The sequence below is a fragment of the Sinocyclocheilus anshuiensis genome, unplaced genomic scaffold (genome assembly GCF_001515605.1).
Source record: "Sinocyclocheilus anshuiensis isolate Anshui unplaced genomic scaffold, SAMN03320099.WGS_v1.1 scaffold60, whole genome shotgun sequence".
Lineage (NCBI taxonomy): Eukaryota > Metazoa > Chordata > Actinopteri > Cypriniformes > Cyprinidae > Sinocyclocheilus > Sinocyclocheilus anshuiensis.
The window spans coordinates 85,768-92,997 of NW_015554068.1; the positions used below are offsets into that span (position 1 = coordinate 85,768).

General features: G+C 33.7%; 1 long non-coding RNA gene across 1 annotated transcript; it reads right to left on the minus strand.

Annotated features, from left to right (window-relative positions):
• Positions 1-857: 857 nt before the first annotated feature.
• On the minus strand, positions 858-1,436 carry LOC107668657 (uncharacterized). Its single transcript, XR_001631919.1, has 3 exons — positions 1,377-1,436; positions 992-1,078; positions 858-922 (listed from the first exon to the last, which is right to left on the minus strand). It is a non-coding gene; the product is annotated as an uncharacterized LOC107668657 (long non-coding RNA).
• Positions 1,437-7,230: the final 5,794 nt, after the last annotated feature.

Below are 7,230 nucleotides of genomic sequence, written 5' to 3' on the forward strand. Positions count from 1 at the left end.
TATTTATTAGAGGCAAAAATAAAATAATAAATAATAAAATAAAGTTTTACATCAAGTTATATTTATTTTCAAATCGTTAGATTTTGGGGAATCGCACCACATGACATTTTACAACCAACAGCTAGCCATGCCTTATCATAAAAAGTTATTTTTTTATATAATATTTTTAAGATACTTCATGATTTCAGATTGTAATATATATATATTTGGAGAGGTCGCACCACATGACATTTTATTATTAAATAATTCATAATTCAATTATATATTTCAATCATATTTGTTAGAAAATATTTGTAAAAGCATCTGCTAAATGACAATGTAAATGTTAAATCTGTCTGTCCGTCTGTCTGTCTAGTTATGTATACACAAGGCCTGAGGAAAATATGTTATTACTCTTTACTTGCTGGTTACACCACATTACATTTTTAGAGTCACTAACTTTAGACTATTATAAGAATAGTTTTCAAAAACATATGATATGAACATGAATGCAAAAACTACATTGATAACTACAGCTTATAACTTATAGCTTTGTTTAAAACTAGATTTTGAATGGACTCTTGCTTCATTTAGTCGCGCTAGTATATGTTGGTCTTTTAACTGGCCTCTTAACTGGGTTTGATTACTAAACAAAATGCCAAAACCTACCTTGAATGTTGACCAACATTTTACATCACAGTCACTTTTTAGTAAACAACACGTGTTCTTCGCCCACAGGGGCTGTTTTAGTTTCGAAATAGTTAAACAGGGAAGTACGAGATGAATGAATTGACGGCTTCATACAGTGTTGGAGCTTTACCATTTACTAGGCAGTTTCAGGACACTTGGCAGGGTTGTATTCACCCTGTGAAACATGTTGCTGAACAGACGCAAAGTGAGCTCCCCGTACATGCTGCGCATTGGCATCCAACATCTGGTGGTTCTGACAGATAAAGAGGAATAAGGTGTTAGTGCAAGATCAGCACTAATGGAAGTACAGCAAAAGCCTTACCTGAGGCCCTCGGCAGCTCTTTTCTCGAAGAACCGCTTCCTCAGATCTGGTTAAAGCTCAGATGTTTGCATGTTTCCTCTACCGAGGCTTAAAAAAAAGAGTTGGTTATAGAAGCCAAAAAGCCATTTTCCTTATCCTACAGCAGAAGCGTATGCACAGTTCACAGTGAAGCTTTGGAGATCCACACAGAGCATGACAACTTTATAGCACGATGGGAAAAAAAGAAGCTTCGGACACCAATTGGGTAAAATAAAATTAGCCCAAGTCTTGCAGCTAATTAGTTACACATGGGAGGCTGCTTGAAAAAGTAGGTTGTGGGAGAGGAACTTGAAAAGGTGATGACATTTCCAACATCTTGCAGCATTTTGTGGTGTGGGAAACTTACTGCAAACAATTCTGCCCGGGACGTGAATGTTGCGGCAAACTCTTACAGCAGAAATTCCACGCAATTGCAAAAGAGTAAAGGCAGGATGGGCTCTAGGCTAATAAGCGTTTCGTGATTGATTGCTCAGATCCTAATATTTAGAGGGGGTAGAGGCTTACGATAATTAGGTTAAAATTCTGTGACAATGGTCCAGCCCTTCCTTCTATCGTTCTGAAATTCACTTCAGATTTATTTAGATAGCTTTGCTTTTACTTTTACTTTACTTTTACTTTTAGTCATTTAGCCGACGCTTTTATCCAAAGCGACTTACAAATAAGAAAAAGTAATTAAAACTAAAAGCTAAAACTCTATAAATACTATATATATATACACATTTAAGAAAAGAAAATAAATTAAATAAAAATGACAAATGCATACAACAACATTTCAAAACTAAACATTTAAATGAAAACAAAAAAATAAAGCTAAAAACAATTCAAAATATTAAAAGAACAAAAGGTATGAGTATAATAATGATTCTAGCATAACACTAAGCCAAACACCAAAAAAACAACTACATATGTGTATGTACAGCCACACACATATACATATACATGTACATATATATATAAATACATTCAATATATATATATTATTTCATTTCCATTTTGTATGTTGAAGTACTGAAATAACTCAAATTAAATAAAACTAAAACTTAATAAAAAACCTATATAGACAAAAAACTAATAAAATGACAACATTACTACAACTGTAACTAAAACTAAAATAGATAACTAATACAAATCAAACTACATTAGTTTATCAGTAATCCTAAAAAAATAACACTGAGCCAAACCCACATGCTAAAATAACAACAACTTACTGACGCATAGTAAGAAATAGTTATGAAAAACTGAAACAGAAGTGAAACAAGTAGTAGGAAAGAGAAGAAATAAAAAGCAATACTTATCCTTTGCCGGTGTCCTGCCCGGTGGAGTCGCACGGTAGAGTCGATGGTCTTTACACTCTTCGGTCTTCACACGACCGCAGCCGCGGTAAACTAAGCTTCTTTTTTATTCGTTTAACAAAACTCAAATTGAATTCAGCTGGACACACTTTCCTGTTTATCACAACAAATGGCCAAACAAAGCGCACGACACTGACAAGGTACGCGATACAGTACGAGACCAAACGCAATTTCAGCACGTCTCCACAGGCTCCACTTTTAATGATGTAAATGTTTTATTAAGCAGCTTTATAGTGTTTATGCCTGCCCTTCCAAAAAATGTGCAAACAGCAAGGATTTTGTGAGGAATCAAGACTCTAAAGCAGGTCTTACTTTTATTTTGGTTGGACTGATGAAGTAAATCAATGATAATGAATTTCTCATGTTCTAATATTTCAATACAAACAAACAAAAATGACTATTGAAATATGCGGCATCAGGGTTCTGCGACATTCCGATTTTAAAAACTGGGTTCCTTTCAGTTCATAAATTTGAATGACAGGAAGATGAATTTAGTGAACTACAACTCAACACAGTCACACAACAGGAATGTCATTAGTTCAATGCAAACTTTGCAACAAAACATAAACGACTGTCATTAATTCTGACTAATTATGCATATTTATTCCCTAGTGTAGTTGTTCAATGTTGAAAAAAAAAAAATAGCATCATCAAAACTTAAAATTTATATTTGTCAAATGCACCACAGTAGGATTGCCATACCTGTATTAAATAATACTGTCGTTATCTACTGTATGAGGAAAATTGGAGCCTTCTGGGAAATTGAGTGTTTTTCTACTATGGTCCATAAATTAAAAGTTAATTATAAAAGGTTAGGAATAATTACGATATTTTAACATTTCTGAAAGATTTTTTTTTCTATTGTAATATATTGTAAAATGCAATTTATTCATGTGATGAAAAGCTGAATTTTCAGCATCATTACTCCAGACTTCAGTCCCACATGATTACTCATGATTACATTTATATATTGGAAACCATGTATTTATTGATTTGGAAACCGTGATGTATTATTTTTCTGAATTCTTTGATAAATTCTTTGATCTGAATTCTTTGATTCTTTGATTGCATCCTTGCTGAATAAAAGTATGCACGTATTTTGAGGTAAATAATATGCATAATTAAATGCAGTTTATTACTGTACAAGCCATGCAGAAAGATAACTTAAAATATATATTTTATAAAGTCTACATTCTCCACCAGTTTTTTTTCACATTTGTTGCCAACAAAAGTTATATTTACAATAATTTGCTGTATTTCACAGTGAATCAGAATATTCATCAAGAAAAAATGGGCAGGCTTGTTTGTGTCCTTCAGGAACTGATTGGATGTGAAAAGCGGGCATTACCAGAATGTGAGTTTCAAATGGACTACCAACTCCTGAAACATATTTGGCTACGATTATTTTCTTCTTTAATAGGGTTAGTTTTGATTTCAAGTCAAATTCTTCACTGTGTGCATAGCAAAATTTTGAAACGGAATCAATCCATGTCAAGCTATAACATTTCAGTTCACGAATCAGACTAAAATAATCCAACTTTCATGTTCCATGGAAGAAAGAAACTCGCATTGGTTTGGAACAACATGCGAGTGAGAGTGAATAATGACAGAATTTCTGATTTTGGGTGTTCCTTTAAAGCAGAGACAGAGCCCTGTTTAACTTGTCAATAACGTTGGAATTGCTTCCGAATTGTGTCCGCACTGCTGTTCCCTTGAGCGAGGCCGTTAACCCCAGCTCGTTCCAGGCAGACTGTCCGTGTAACAAGTGTACTGAAATTCCCTTCGGATAAAAAAAACATCCGCTAACTAACAAATAACCAACAAATGTTGTTGACACTGTAAGGTCACTTGTTTTAACTGTGTCTGGCTCTCTGGTGCCTGAATCGAATTTGGGGCTCCAGTCAAATTTTCAGAGATATATTTCACCAGCACATTGAATTCTGCTCTATAACACGAACATAACTTCAGTTTAAAGTGGCCACTAGGGGATCGACGTCTGGAAACAAACAGACAGCGGCCTTGCCAGAAATCTCCAAACCAGAGCACAGCAATGTATTAATTTCATTAATCAGCTCCACATGTGAACATGGAGTGGGAGCAAGCTCTAGAGAAATAAGAAACCAGAGGTAGAAAGATGAGTGAGAGAGAGGGGGAGCTGGAGGACTGTGGGATATGACAGAACCACAATGACAGTGCCTTAAAGAAGTAGTTCACCTAAAAATGGAAATTATGCCATTATTATGTCATTATTTACTCCCCTCGTCTCATAGGAAAACTATCTGCTGTTGACAAAGGGCTTTCATGGTCTTCTGAAATACTCTTTATGTCCCCTATGACAAAAATATATGGTCCTATACAGTAAGTTTGCAGTGAAACCGATATCTTCAGTAAAAATGCCTCAAGGTTTTAGAAAATCAAGGATATTCATTACAATCCCTTGGTTCGGAAGGGAATTACTAGCTTTGGTAGATGAAATATACAAATCATAGACTTGAATTACAATACAGATGCCTTGATGAAAAGTTTCTCCAGTAAAAGTACCAAGTGCTTTTAAATTTTATTTAAAACATACAAAGTATTGTATTTGTATGCACTTTGGTATCAAATGCAGTACTTAGTATTTAGTTATTGCAATTTGATGTGCTGCATCCTGTTGCAAACAATACTTTAGTTTAAAAACAGGCTTCCGGAGATCTAGTAGCAGACAGGATTGAGCTTAAAAAGGTCTGACCTTATTAGGAATTATTATAAATCACTAACTAGATGTCAGCTTTCAAGCTTTTTGTGTAATGAGCGTAAACAGTTGCGCCTTGTACATATACTGGATTTACTATGGAAGCTTGTTTCCACCACAAATGATTAAAAAATAAATAAAAAAGGTAGTTGTGAATTTACATTTCGCAATTCTGACTTTTGTCTCAGAACTGCGAGTTTATATCGCAATTGTGAGTTAATCTCACAGTCTTTACTCTTTTCTCAGAATTCTGAGATTACATTTTGCAATTTGGGCCTTTTTTTCAGAATTGCAAGTTTGTTGCAACTGAAAGTTCACATCTTGAGTTTATATCTCGCAAGTCTGACTTTTTTCTCAGAACTACAAGTTTATATTGCAATTGTAAATTAACTTATCACAATTTTTGCTTGGAACTTTCTTCAGAATTGCGAGTTTATATGTCACAATTGTGAGTTTACATTTTGCAATTCTGCCTTTTTTTTTCTCAGAATTGCAAGTTTATGTTGCACTTGCAAGTTTACGTTTCGCAATTCTAACTTTTTTCTTAGAATTGCGAGTTTATGTTGCACTTGCAAATTCACATCTTGCAATTCTGACCCTTTTTCAAAATTTCAAGCTTACATTTCGCCATTTTGTTTTTCTCAGAATTCAGAGTTTATATCTTGCAAATCTGACTTTTTTTTTTCTCAGAACTATGAGTTTATATTGCAACTGTAAATTAACATTTCACAATTTTTGCTTTTTTTCCCCCTCAGAATTCTGAGCTTACATTTCGTAATTTGGACCTTTTTTCAGAAAAGCGAGCTTATATGTTGCAACTGCAAGTTTACATTTCGCAATGCGATCGGTCCAGTTTGCTAATGTTTAGTGCTTTCAATGTGAACCACTTAAATTGGTACATCAAAAAGAATCATCCAAAAGAATGATTTGCATATGAATAGGACATTGTTATCATGTCACGGTTCAGGTGATTTCTTCATTTCAAAATAACATTGAACTATTTTTTTCTTTTTTTAAATGAAATGTAGTCACATATAAAAGCAATATATCATGTTTTGGAATGTAGTAAAGTAAAAGCAAAAAGTTGGCTACTTAAACACATTAAAGAAAATAATTTGGCCCTGATAATAAATACACTGGTGCTGCCACATACAATTGAGATTGATATTTGTTTAGAGTTTAACAGGGGTTATCTCATTTCACAGGACAGAACATTCCTCAAAATTAGAAGGCATCTAGTTGGAGATATCTTGGGAAGTAACCACAGATAAAGAATCAAATGTAATTAATCACAGAAAGCAGCTGAATGTCATGATTTGTCAGAGAATGTACACCCTCCTAATTCAAAATGTCACTAATAATATTGTCCAGTAGGCTTTGGGTGTATAATTATTTGTAACATATTCCCTACAGTCCAAGTCATATTTCAGCTGTTTAAAAGTATTTTCAGATTCTTTCTTCAGATGCTTTTGAACCAGGAGATTCAGGAAAATTCCAAACATAACCTTCAAAAGTGATCCATAGTTTAGCTCATAGCTTATTCGAGTAGTTGAATACCTCGTTGGAGGTCCTTCAATGGAAACGAATGGGTTTTGATACAGTGTTTTAGATTATTGGCTGTTCAGTACAGCTCAACCAGTACAACTTGTTTGTGATTTTGTAATAGTGTTTTGGAACTCCATCTATCCCTGTTCCACATTGTCTCTACAGAAGGAACTAGTTTCCATCATATTTGCTGAGTTCAAAGCTGTCTAAAACTATTTCAAGGCTATTTGAATTCATGGACTCACATTCCCAACAATTTCCCCTTGGCAGTACTTTCCTTCCTTGACCAGTTCCGTAGAAGACCTGAAAATTTGGTTGTAAAGCAAAATAAAAAAATAATTTAATAAATAATAAAATAAAAAAAATAAAAAAAAGTGTAACTGTGTAATGATAAGAAAATGCAGAGAGAATCAGGGGGAAACCTTGCCAATGGGGCAAGAGAAAAAATAAATAAAAATCAAATAAAATTGGAAAACAAGACAAAACAATACATATTTCTTTACTTTAATGTACTTTAATTACATGTATAATTTAATAATGAGGAAGAATTTTCTAAAAATACAAAACTG